Source organism: Pogona vitticeps, chromosome 1, assembly GCF_051106095.1.
Source record: "Pogona vitticeps strain Pit_001003342236 chromosome 1, PviZW2.1, whole genome shotgun sequence".
NCBI lineage: Eukaryota > Metazoa > Chordata > Lepidosauria > Squamata > Agamidae > Pogona > Pogona vitticeps.
The window spans coordinates 333,217,018-333,229,852 of NC_135783.1; the positions used below are offsets into that span (position 1 = coordinate 333,217,018).

The 12,835-nt window shown below is 41.1% G+C and overlaps 1 long non-coding RNA gene across 1 annotated transcript in view; it reads left to right on the forward strand.

The window, feature by feature from the left end:
- The window catches only part of LOC144586083 (uncharacterized), a 51,389-nt gene that overhangs the window by 750 nt on the left and 37,804 nt on the right, over positions 1–12,835 (forward strand). The gene's annotated exons all lie outside the window — the stretch shown is intronic.

A 12,835-nucleotide genomic window follows, 5' to 3' on the forward strand; every position in this document is an offset into this window, starting at 1 on the left:
TTCCATCATTCAGGTGATTTATTTCTTCAGAGCAGCTTTCATTTCATTTTCTAAAACAGGAGGTTCTTCACCATAGGATTCCTCTTCACTCCTATACAGTATTTCTTCTTTAAACTTCAGCATATTGTTTTCACTTTCTGTTTATTTCATCCTGGTCAGATAGTATATTCCCCTGTTGGTCTTTCAGCATCTCTAATCTAGGTGTAAATTTCCCTTCAGTTTTTCGGATCTTCTGACTGAATTCTGTTATTTTCCCTCTTTCGTTGTTCTGTTCTGTTTCTTGGCACTTACAGTCTAAATATAGCTGATGTTGCAGGAGGCAAGATGAGTGGTAAAGGGGAAATCAGGAAAAGATGACAACTTCTCAACAGATACAAAGTTAAGCTGAAGTCAGGTTTAAAATTGGCCGAAATCCAAGCTAGATTTAAAATAATGTTGGGTTTTCCAGTCATCCTTCTCCATCCTGCAGCTGTCTCCTGCACCAAAAGCTTTTGTGAGGGAGTTTCCCAGCCCTATTTTTATTTTTAGGTTTTGTGGAGAGCTACAGGAATGAGAGGTGCCGGACGTGGTGGTGCTGCGGGCTAAACCAGAGAAGCCTGTGCTGCAGGGTCAGAAGCCCAAGCAGTCGTAAGATCGAATCCACGTGACGGAGTGAGTGCCCGTCACTTGTCCCAGCTCCCGCCAACCTAGCGGTTCGAAAGCATGCAAATGCAAGTAGATTAATAGGGACCACCTCGGTGGGAAGGTAACAGCGTTCCGTGTCTAAGTCGCACTGGCCATGTGACCACGGAAGATTGTCTTCGGACAAACGCTGGCTCTATGGCTTGGAAACGGGGATGAGCGCCACCCCCTAGAGTCGAACACGACTGGACAAAAATTGTCAAGGGGAACCTTTACCTTTACCTTTACAGGAACGAGAGAGATTTCATCCTTCCCGCTTCTCCCTGCAGAAGGTGCTGGCCTCTACATCTAAATCTTACAGTCAAAACCTGTTGGGAAATGTAGCGTTCGTCACAGCTGAGCAGTGGAAAAGGAGCCTATGAGTGAGTGGATGGTGGTGCTAAAGGGGGAGGTGCTGGGATATAAAGGGGGATGTACTGAGTATGAGAGCCAGTTTATGAGATCTGTGAGTCTGTGAGAGAGTGAGCCAGAAAGTCAGTGAGAGTAGGGTTCTGTGTGTCAGTGAGTTCAGTGAGTGAGAGAAATTGATTAGCAACTTGTGATTTACTTATTATATAATACTGATCAAATAAACAAGTTTAAGTTTCAAAGCAACACATGTCTCAGTAAATAATGGGTACAGAATTGGTATTGGTGGCAGCAACTAAAGAAGAAGAGTGAGCACCTCCTGAAGGCCTGAGATAATAGAGGCTTCAGCGCGCTCGCAACAGGAACAAGTACAGTATATCCTCCTTTTGGCGGGGTAACCATCACTTATCCACTTGTGTATGGTCATGGAGAAACCATCTGCACAATGGAAAGGAGCCATGTGCACAATTATCTATGTGAGGTTTTTCCTAACAGGATTCCAGCCAAGTAGTTTAATTTATTTTTGAAACTCACCATAAAATCTGTTACCATCTTGATTCTAGACTAGTGGTTCCCAACCTTGGGTCCCCAGATGTTCCTGGACTACAATTCTCAGAAATCACAGCCTGCGCTAGATGAAAGCTTCTGTGAGTTTTAATCCAAGAATGTTTGGGGACCCAAGGTTGGAAACCACTGGTCTAGGCCAACAGAAAGAGTTTTATATAGCAATTATAATAATTAATTGAAGGATGAGCAAAAAGGGACCCTCTAGATATTCTTGGAGTGCCAATCTGAGCATACCATCTGTATTGTTTGAGGATGATGGGACTTGTAATCTGACAGCACCAAAAAGAAACCACAAGTTTCCCCATCACTTAATTAATTTAAATAATGGCAGCAAGAACTGAATCAGCAGGGAAATAGAAACACAAACTGATTCCAGTGATAAATGATTGTGTGTTATACTTTTAGAAATTTATGATATTGGTACATGTGAGTTACTTGGTAACAGAAGTGTAAAAACTATTGAATAAATATATAATTGAGTGGGAAATCAGATATCAGCACAAATGCATGATGTTGATAATACTATATAATAATGCAATATATTTAGGATGTTATGGGATGCATAGGGGGAAAAGATATTATGAAGAAAATAAACTGATTAAAAAATTAGACCCACTTGGATGGCTCTCTCTGTGATGAGACAGGAGAATATTGCCATCTGCTGGCTTTGCTCATGATACATATTATAAGGGACAGAGGCATCTCTGCATTTACTTTTATGCTTTTGGTTCTACCAAGTCACACCCAGGCAACACAAACTATGGAATTTGATTGTGCAATCCATTGCATGCTTCCTGTTGCAGCCAGTTATACAATGGGCTGGCAGAAGTGCTTTGTTGATAGCTCTTTTGCCTTGGTGCTGTTGTAGCTACTGTAGGTATTGTGTTGAATTATGCCCGTACACCTTGCACAGCAGGGTTTCAGTCAATGGAAATGACTTCAAAAGTCATGTTTACTCAGTGGGTCTACTCTAACAATTGGATGTACTCTAAGGATCCAGCTGATATGAAAACCTATTTCAATTGATACTTAGCTGTTTTCACTTGATAATATCATTGCTAATCTCAGCTATCTGCTAGGGCCACAGTCCATTTCAAATCATGTATTTCAGTCACTATTAGGGCAGGAGGACAGACCAGAAAGCAGTCTTCCTTTTGAGAGTATCCTCCATTTGAAGGGCTGAAGTCCAAGTCTGATTTAAATATAAGGAACCGATGAAGAGAGAGATCAGGGATTTTCAAGGTGCCCATACATAGTGAACCCCAGGACAGGGGACTCAGTGGTCACTCGTAGTCACACAGTCACTGAGGTGACTGGATTGCACTCCTATTGAAATTATGAAAATAATGTATAACATTGCTTATGTATATATAAACTTGTGCGTCCATGTAAGTGTGTGTGTGCTGTTAAGTGAATTCTAACTTTTCGGGGCTTTCTGGGTAGAAAGTAGAAGTTGACCAATCCAGTCAAATAGTCTAGATTGATTCAATTTAACGTAAAAACTTTAATAAAACAATAAACCAAAACCTATTGTTTTGGGTCAATTCAGTCTGTTTGACTGGGAGTGGACAACTTTTATTGCGCTCCAAGAAAGTAGAAAGTTTTTCATATTCAGAAATGGTATGGAAAAACTTTGGGGGACCCTGGGAATGTGCAGCTTGCCCAAGGGCACACAGGCTGGGTCTACTCACAGGAGGCACACTGGGGAATCAAACCCCCAACCTTTGGCTCCACTGCCAGATACTTAACTCATTGACCTATCCAGCTAGCTTAGATATAAATAAGCATATGCCATTTTGGGCAAATACTCTTTTGTTCTCCTTTTTGATGATGTATGTATGCCCTTGTTTTGGGTGATGTGTTTGAGGCCACCTTTGCGCATGTGACTTGGTGAGACTGGAAGTAGGACAAGAAATTACAGTATCAGAAGACATGATTTGCTTTTCAAAACAAGCACGGTGTGTCATCGGACATGGTGCCAGCTTTACCACTGAAGCCTCTGTGCTAATGTTATCAGACCAATCACATCAACCTACTAGCTGGATCCTTGAGGCACTTTTGTGTTGTCTTCGTGCCTGGACAATATCCAAGAGGATATTTGAGACAGGGTGTTTTACAAGAAGAAATAGAAGTCATCTTTTGAATGTTATATGTTTCCTTTTGGTGATATAACTGCTACTCATAGCTGCTATTGAATAATTGAATTCTGAGATCCTTGCCAGCATCTAAACACACATTGAGTAATAGGATAATTTAGGTGAAATATCAACAATAGCAGCAGCAGCAGCTGTAGTAATAGCAATAGTAGCATTGATCAAGTCGACTAGACAGTCTGGGGAAGAAATAGGGTGCAGTGTGGCTCAGTGGATGTGATGTGGCTAATACATGAACACTGCAATCTTATATATATATATATATCTACCTAGCACTAGTTCCCACTGACTTCAATGAGGCTTCTTTCCAATAAGGGTGTTTAGGAGTCTAACCTTATGCTAATACATCAGAAGACAGAATCAGGATTCAAACTGGTCTCAAGAGATTAGAGAACAGTGCCGAAACAAACAAAATTAGTTTCAATGTACAGTACTTGAAAAATGTAAAGCGTTACACTTAGGAAAAATCACATGCACAAATTTAGGATGGGTGAAAGCTGGTTTTATAGTACTACAAAGGATCTGGACTTCTTAGTAAATCACAAGATAAACATGAGCCAATGATGTGATGCAGTAGCAAAAAAGAGAGGGTGCTATACTAGGATTTATCAACAAAGTATAGTATCCAAATCAAGGAAAGTGATAGTACTACTCTGTTCTGTTTTGGTCAGACCTTATCTAGGAAAAATGCATCCTGTTCTGGGCACTGCAACTTAAGGGCATTGGCAAGCTGGAATATTTTCCTGCAGAGGGCAACAAGAATGTTAAGAGGTAGAGATGGAGGTATTTGTATTTATATACGAATATGAATATCCCTGTGCAGCACGACTTCATGAGGGTCCGGCCCACGTGGCCAGACCATCCACTCAAATGTCCACCACCAGCAGCTCTGCTTATCCTTCCATTTACTCCTAGAGTGCCGCTCTCTTCTCGCTCGGCTGGCCACTCCAGGCAGGGGGAGGGAGGAGGAGTCTCCCTGAATGGCTGCCGAGTGGCCAGTCAAGTGGGAAGAGAATGGCATTCCAGGCACAATTGGAAGGATGAGCGGGGCCACACACCCCACCAGACACGTGAGTGGATGGTCTGGCCCTTGGGGATGTTAAGAGACCATTCTGAGCCATATGTTTTGTGTCTGAGGGAGACGGCATGGAGGACGTGGAGAGAGGTTGTTTCTGAGTTGTGGAGCTGGAGCTGCGAGGTGAAGCAGCGAGATGGAGCCGGCACTGTGGGGTTTACTTGGAGCTCGGATCACGAGGCTCGGCTAGGGCTGGTCTGCAGAGCTCGGAGGAACATTGCGCGGTTCGAAGGAGCCTGGCACTGGGGTCGAGAGCCAAGAGTCCCAGCACAGTGGGACTCGGAGCTTGGAGCTCTGGCTGGAGACGCCCGGAGAACTCGGAGGAGACCACCGAAAAGCCTGCTGAATCCGGTGTTGAGTGCCTGGGAGGCAACGGGAGGCTTGGTAGAGTTTTGGAGCTGGGGGGTTCGATGGAGAATTCTGCTGGGAGTTTGGAGCTGGGAGGTTTGCTGTGGGGTCCCATTTATTGTCGGGTCCTGCCAGCTGCTATGTTGCCAATTCCATCAGCGACAATACCTTCAGGAATTATTCCCCCTGCCCCTTCTCCTGGCTCAACCAGCGAGGATCTCTCAACTGACCTCCTGATGTAGAAAATGGCAACAATAGCGCCATTTCTATCATTAACTCTTTTGCTACTGTTATTTCTCCTACTTACCACTGAATCATGCCTCAATTGTAATAACTGTCCTCATAACTGTTGACAGAGTTGCAGTATACCAGGTGTCCCAGGTGACACCAACATGTAGAGTTTCCCAGACTTATGAAGTTACCAGGCAAGGAAACAGTATTGATAGCAGAAACAATTATATTGAATCAAATTATTTGCAGGATATATATACATACACATACAGCTTTGTTCTTATTTCCAGTCCAGTGGTCTAACATGTCAATTCCAATGGAGTTCAGACATAAATCAGATCAGAGTCCTTGTAAACCAAATTCAGCAATCAGGGTCCATATAATTCAGTCCAGCAGTCAGAGTCCTTCTCCAAGATTCCTCTACGACGATACAGCACTTTTCACCACGGCGACCACGACACCACAGAGTATGTGTGCTGGATCTGCTAGCTTTATCCCAGGGTTAGCCAATCCTAGGTTTTCTTTCTCAGCTGATACGAGACATGTACAGTGGTGCCTCGCTTAACGAGCGCACGGTTTAACGACGAATCCGCATAGCAGTCTATTTTTTAGATCGCTAATGCGATCGCATTGCGATGTTCTGAATGGGCAAAACATCGCATTGCGATGATCGGTAAGCGCTTCACTTACCGATCTTCGCATTGCGATGTTTTTTTAAACAGCTGATCGGCGGTTCCAAAATGGCCGCTGGGTGCCCAAAATGGCCACCGCAAGTGTTTTCGCACCCTGTTCTCACTTACTGAGGGCGCGAAAATGGCGGCGCTATGGAGGAACTTCGCTGAACGGAACAGGACTGTGTGTAGGGGGGTAAATCTTGGGTTTATTTTCTTTATATTGTTTATTTTATTTTATTTATTTTTATTTTATTTTATTTATTTTATTTTGTTTTGTTTTCTGTCTTACTCACCCTTTTCCGAAACAAATGTACTTTAAATTATTTAATTTGATTATTGATTATTGATAATTGTTTAGTTTAATAGCATATTGCTATTTTTGTTTGATATTTTATGTTAAATTTTGATATCACTATACTGTTTAATCGTATTCCTTTGCTGTTTTCTTTGGGGTTTTCTTCTTTGACACGGAGTGGAAGGCTTGCCTCCCCCCCAGCGAGGGGTCATTGAACATCAGAGTGATTACAGGTAGAGGGACATACCTTGTGTCAGTTCCTTTGTCATGGTTGGATCACCACCTAATAAAATGTAACCTCTCAGTGGTTCTCCCTCCCCACAGGGAGCATGGACCTACTTTAATGCTCTGCCCTCGAAGGCTACTGGATCCTTTAGGATTCCAGGATTCCATGAGAGGATTCTGGCTGATCTGACTAGCACTCCTGTCAAGGCTCTGGTTGATGGCTGGCTTGCCACCACCACCAGGACTGTTGACACGATTGCTCCTAAATGGCCTCTCCGGCGCAGCTTGGGGATCCATCTGGACCCAGTGGTCACCATAGAAACCCAGGTGGCATCTGTAGCGGAAATGGACATTTTATCAGAAGTAATGAAGGTCTGTCCTTTACAAAAGGCAACAGAAAGATGGGACTTATTTTATAAGTGGACTAAATCAACAGACAACGTATGAATAGCATATATTGAACTGAGAACTTAAACCTAGAAGGCAGAAAAGAGTAAATAGAGTAATGTGGAATTTTGATATGGCAATAGGTATAGAATGGATGTTAGTATGTGATTGTTTCTCTTTTTCCCCTTTAACCTCAGCTCCCCTTTTCCTTTCTGTCACCCCTCTTGTTAAAAAATAAAATAAAAAAAAGAAACCCAGGTGGCATCTGTGGTCTGCTCCACCTATTTCCATCTGTGACGGATTGCCCAGCTGCGTCCCTATGTTGATGTTGGAGCACTCACCACTTTGGTCCATGCACTTGTAATCTCGAGATTAGACCACTGTAATGAGCTCTATGTGGGGCTACCTTTGAGATTGGTAGACTCTCCTTCACTACAGATATTTAAGCAGAGGTTAGGTACTCAACTCTCTGCGATGCATTAGTGTGGATTTCCTGTACTGTCAGGGGGGCAGGAATTGATGACTTTTGGGGATCCTCCCAGCTCTACAATTCTATGATTCAATGGCTGAAATTCTGTTGCTTGGCATAGTATGTCACTTTGGAGTAGACCCATTTAATCAGTCAACTCTTCTGTAAGTTATTTCCATTCCACAATTTTTTTTAACTGAAAAACTGAAGAATCCTAATAAAAATGAACTGAAATGGAATTCTTTCCCACTCCAAACCAGAAGGAAACTGTGGGAATATATCCTGTGAAGAGAAGCACTTTAAAATGTACTCGTGCTCATATGAGTTGGTGGTAGAACTGTGGCTTATGAGCCTGGGATTCTATTTTTAGTTTCTCTAACCATCTGTGCATTTTTGTTTCTTTTACTAAGCATTCTTCACATAATATTCTGGAAGATATACTTAAAGTCTTACCAATTGGTGCTTCATAAGCCACATCACTTACTCCATTGAGAGCAAGTTTGGGAGGTGCTTGTAAATATGTGGCAAACAAATTATAATATTCTGGGTGAAGTCATCTTAGTCAGATTTGCTTTTGATGTGCCATCTCCTTCTACTTAACTTAAGACCAAACCCCTTTGATATCTTTGATCTGTGCCCATTTTGTGGCATTCTCGTCATCTGTTATACTCCAATTTAGCTCCCTGAAAATCTTTTTCTGGGTGTTTTTATGTGTGTAGATCTTAGAATTATCAAAATCTTTGTCAGAACCATGAAGCTGTAATCTTCCCCTACTGGTTAAAACAGCAGTTTCACTGTAAACAGTGCCAATAGCAATATTGCTAACACATATTTTTAACTTGCTCAGTTCTGTTCTCACACTTTCATCATCATTTTTAGTGGCTTGCCACTTGTAAGTTACTTATCTTGTATTTTTTAAAAAAAAATCAGTTATAAAAGTAAGCAGGGAGGAATGGAATTGTGGAGGGGGGGAGTCTTTGCTGCCTCCATTTGTCTTGGTCTATACTGGAAAGCACTGTCAAATACGACTCCTCAGATGAAAAACTGTGTTAGATTTCACTTTGGGTAGTCCACAGGCTTACTGAGAGCTAAGAAGTTATGAAGTTTTGATCCATTGTTTGGGAAGGATGGCCCTTCAGCCCAGCTCATGTTCCCTGGCTAGGGTGTGTGTGTCACAAAACAGAACACAGAGTGAATCTCAGTAATAAAACAATAAAGGTTTATTGCCTTTGAAAGTATAGGGTCCCTAGCACACAATGTCTGAGCAAAGTGGGTCTCCCTGAATAATTACTAGACAATTACTTTTTAATAGTTCTGAGTGGAAATTTCCAAAGCAGATAACTGAGCATGCCCAGGAATGCATAAAATAAAATTAACTGTTGAAAAGCAATAATACGACAAAGACAGTGCATCTTTTTCTCATTTGTTGCTTAGATTACTTTATCAGAAAATGCTTTACCTATTATTCCATTCTTCAAAAAAACAAAAAACGTTTGCTTATGAATGTGGGATATTGCGTTTCTGTATCCACAATTCAAAATGCCAGGAGATGGGCCAATATCATACCCACATTGCCAGCAGGAAAAAGGATGTTAAGATTTACCCTGTTTCCCCAAAAATAAGGCCTAACCTGAAAATAAGCCCTAGTATGATTTTTCAAGATGCTTGTAATATAAGCCCTACCCCCCAAAATAATCCCCAGTTAAGTGAAAGCCCGCCCTCCACCATTGTGCAGCAACCAGAAGATGCCATGACTGTATTTGAATAAATATAGATTGTTGTACATGAAAAAAATAAAACATCCCCTGAAAATAAACCCTAATGCTGTTTTGGGAGCAAAAAATTAATATAAGACTATGTCTTCTTTTTGGGGAAACACTGTAGCAAAGGGCAGCGTGAATATTGACAACAGCAATGTCAGCAATCAAGATGGTCTACAGGAGACCCTTTTCTGCTCACTGCCATTTACGCTTGTTGAAAAACAATCCTGACAATTGCTTTGTGTTTCATTGAATAGTGGTTTACGTATGAAAAAAGTAGTCAGCTTCTGGGATTTTCCCTTGTGTGGTGTCACTTTGCAAATGGTAGTGAGCAGAAGACCATCTTGACTGCTGCTATTTGTTTTCTTAATATTAAGGCTGTCTTTTGCTATATAAAGCTTAACATCCTTTTTCTTCCTGGCAACACAAGCACAATATTATACACCAATTACTGGGCCATTCCCTGGCATTTTGAATCATGGATACAGAAGCACAATATCCCACATTCATATACTGGAGGTTTTTTTAAAAAAAAGAACTGAATTTACTGGCTTTTAAAAATGTAAGTTTAAGGATACATACATTACTGTATTCACATGTTCCAGCAGAAACTTCACTCCTGTAGAATTACCCAGTGATAGAGGATTCCAGAAGATTGTCACATGATCTCTACTATGGCTGCTGGGAGAGAACGGAAGCAAGAACAGATGGGAGGTGGCTGCATTTCTCTGTGCCACAATATTTTGAATGACTGTGTTTGGACTTGATGAAACAGTGAAGCGAAGATATAAGTACAATTCAAAGGTGGTTAAATACAACATAAAGAGAAACATACACAGTTAAAACTAATAAACTAATGCTGCCGTGCCACCTCTGCAGAATGCTGAATAGAAAGCTATATTCCAATTTCCAAATCCTTTCCTTGGGGTAGGCAACCTGAGGAAGACAAGCTGTATCAGACTAAAAGCAATATGGACATGTTGTCTGCATGTTTTCCAAAAGATGTTCCCTCACCTTTTGTATTTTTTTTAAAGGGAGAGCTGGGAAAGATTGTCACTGGAAGCCAAGGTCAAAATCATCCATACTATGTGAAAGAAAGACAGGGACAAAAATCAATTCATTTGAATTGTGCTGTTGGAGGAGAGCCACACAAATACAAAATACAGTCAGGAAAGCAGAAAAGTAGATAATCAAGCCTGAACACTCACTAGAGCAGAAATGAACCGAGGCTATCTTACCATGAAAATATAATATAATATAAGTCAATATTGCTGGAAAAGATGGTGGTGGTGGGACAATAGGAAAAGAGGAACAGCTAACATGAGATGTGTTGACTCAATAGAGGAAGCCACGGTGTTAGTGTGCAAGATCTGAGCAGAACTTACTGGAAAACACAAGATTGCTGGGGGGGGGGGGTCGCAGCGTCACTAGGAAGAGAGAGCAATCTAATATGTGATGTTGTTAGTTTGTAAGATTTGAGCAGAGCTATTAATATTTTGAGGGTCATTAACTCATATAGTCACCACACATCAGAAGTGACTTGATGGCACATAACATTCTTGAATTTTTTTTAATTTATCAGACAATTGTATAGTGAAAAGACAGGTGGAATCATTCAAATGATTACAGGGTATAGGCACCAAAGCTCTGCTAACATTGAGTAAAACCATCCCCAGCCACAAAGCAAAAACCAGTAATATCACAGCTTAAATGACTGAGCTTCCAAATATTTATTCTTAGCTCTTCTAATATGTTTTTACAATCAGACACCAAATCCTTTTGCCAGCACAAATGTCTGTTGTCCAGGAAGGAGTTAAAGAGTTCTCCTATGAGTCAGCTAAGGGGGTCCTGACTGCCAGGGTCAAAAGTTCATATTTACCCTTTGAAGACTTGTTTAAGGAGCCCGGTCTCAGAAATTCTGAGAGAAGGTGTACTGAAAGCACTTATGCCTAGGATAAATATGACTGCTCTGTCCTTTTGTGATGCAGAAATATTTTGAATATTCCTTTAAAAATTATTTTCCTAATTCCCTGGCGATACACGGCAAAATGTCCCTATCTGGAGAACTGTGACTCCATTACTTTATTTAAAGCAAGACCAGTTTTTTGTCTCTTCAAAGAAAATTTGTATTTTGGCTGTTTCTGTGACCTTTCATTGCCCCTCTAAAAATCTCTCCTCCTGGCTCATGAAGCTACAACATATCTACTTTGGAATGTTCTTGCTGCTATGTCTGTCCCACATATGCTCAGTCTTATAACAAAGTAGTTTTTCCCTTTTAGGATCAACATTTCATCTCTTGCAGCCTGGATTCCTTACAAATAAAAAAAAGCAGGTGGGACCAACCATTCTCATTCAAGATAATATCAATATTTTCACTTTGCACAAGCTGTTTTAAATCTGGAGATAGGGTCACTTGTTTCTGCATGGATCATAAAACAGTTTCACATTCAAGAAATCATAACTCAAAAACTCATTGCCCAAACTTCCCCAAATCTGGCACAGAGCAAGATCAGCATGTCTGCTACATTTGTACAAAATGTGGTTCTGATTTAAAGTCTGGTTTCGAAGCTTTTTTGTTTGTTTGTTTGTTTGTTTGTTTGTTTGTTTGTTTGGGCTGCCTCCATTTTAGAATTGCCTTGTATAATATTTATTTCTCTGCTGCACAATAACATACCACACTATGGGGCAGCTATAATAATTCCTCCGTTTGATCATACCCAGTGAATTCTACTCGTAGAAACGTCCATATCCACTCTATTAGCAGGCACTAAGGTCTTACAATCAATCCTTCCCCCATTTATCCTCCCACTTTTAAAAATATATATCACCTGATGAAGTGAAATGCCCTACTCAGGGGTTATAAACACAAGAATCTGAACATGTTTAGAGGGAAGCTTCTAAGAACAACATAACCCTTTCATACTTTCAGTGCTGAGTCTCAAGAGGAGAGTTTTCTGCTCATCTGCGGGGTCCAGGTACAAATAAGAATTCTAGAAATTCTATGTTTTTGCTCATGTGTAGAGTCTATATGCAAGCAAGAACCTCTTATCTTTGAATTGCATACTGACAACATAAAGAATGCAAAGACAGCATGTTCAGAGTGCCAGACTTTGTGACATTTGAATAAGGCTTTGATAATCTCATAAACTTGTAAACATACCTAAGAAAGGTAACATCTTTTGCTACTTGTTTTGCCTTGCTTTTGTTTGTTACCTCTGATTGATGCCCTGTTGCTCAGGATGCCAAAGCCTGAGAGGAGGGGCTAATTTTAGGAATGACTTGGGAGGGATCTCTGTGATGTCACAGAGGCAGAGCAGGCAACAGTGCTGAGAGAAGCAAGCAGGACATGTAGACATCCTTACACTGACCCGGAGAGCTCTGGGGCCAGCTGGGAAGGGGTGGAGCTGCATATCCAAGTGTTAGACACACCCTCAAACAGAAAAATCAGACCTTCTCCAGCTTCACTTGCTGTGCTATTTTACTCTGCAGTTGGGGAGCTGGAGAAGCCCTCCCTCATATTATAAGCTGGCACTATTAGATGTGGTAACCCTGATAATCCAGAAATTGACAGAATAATTGCAATTAATTTCTCTTGCCTTCATTCTTCCCTTCTTCCTTCGCT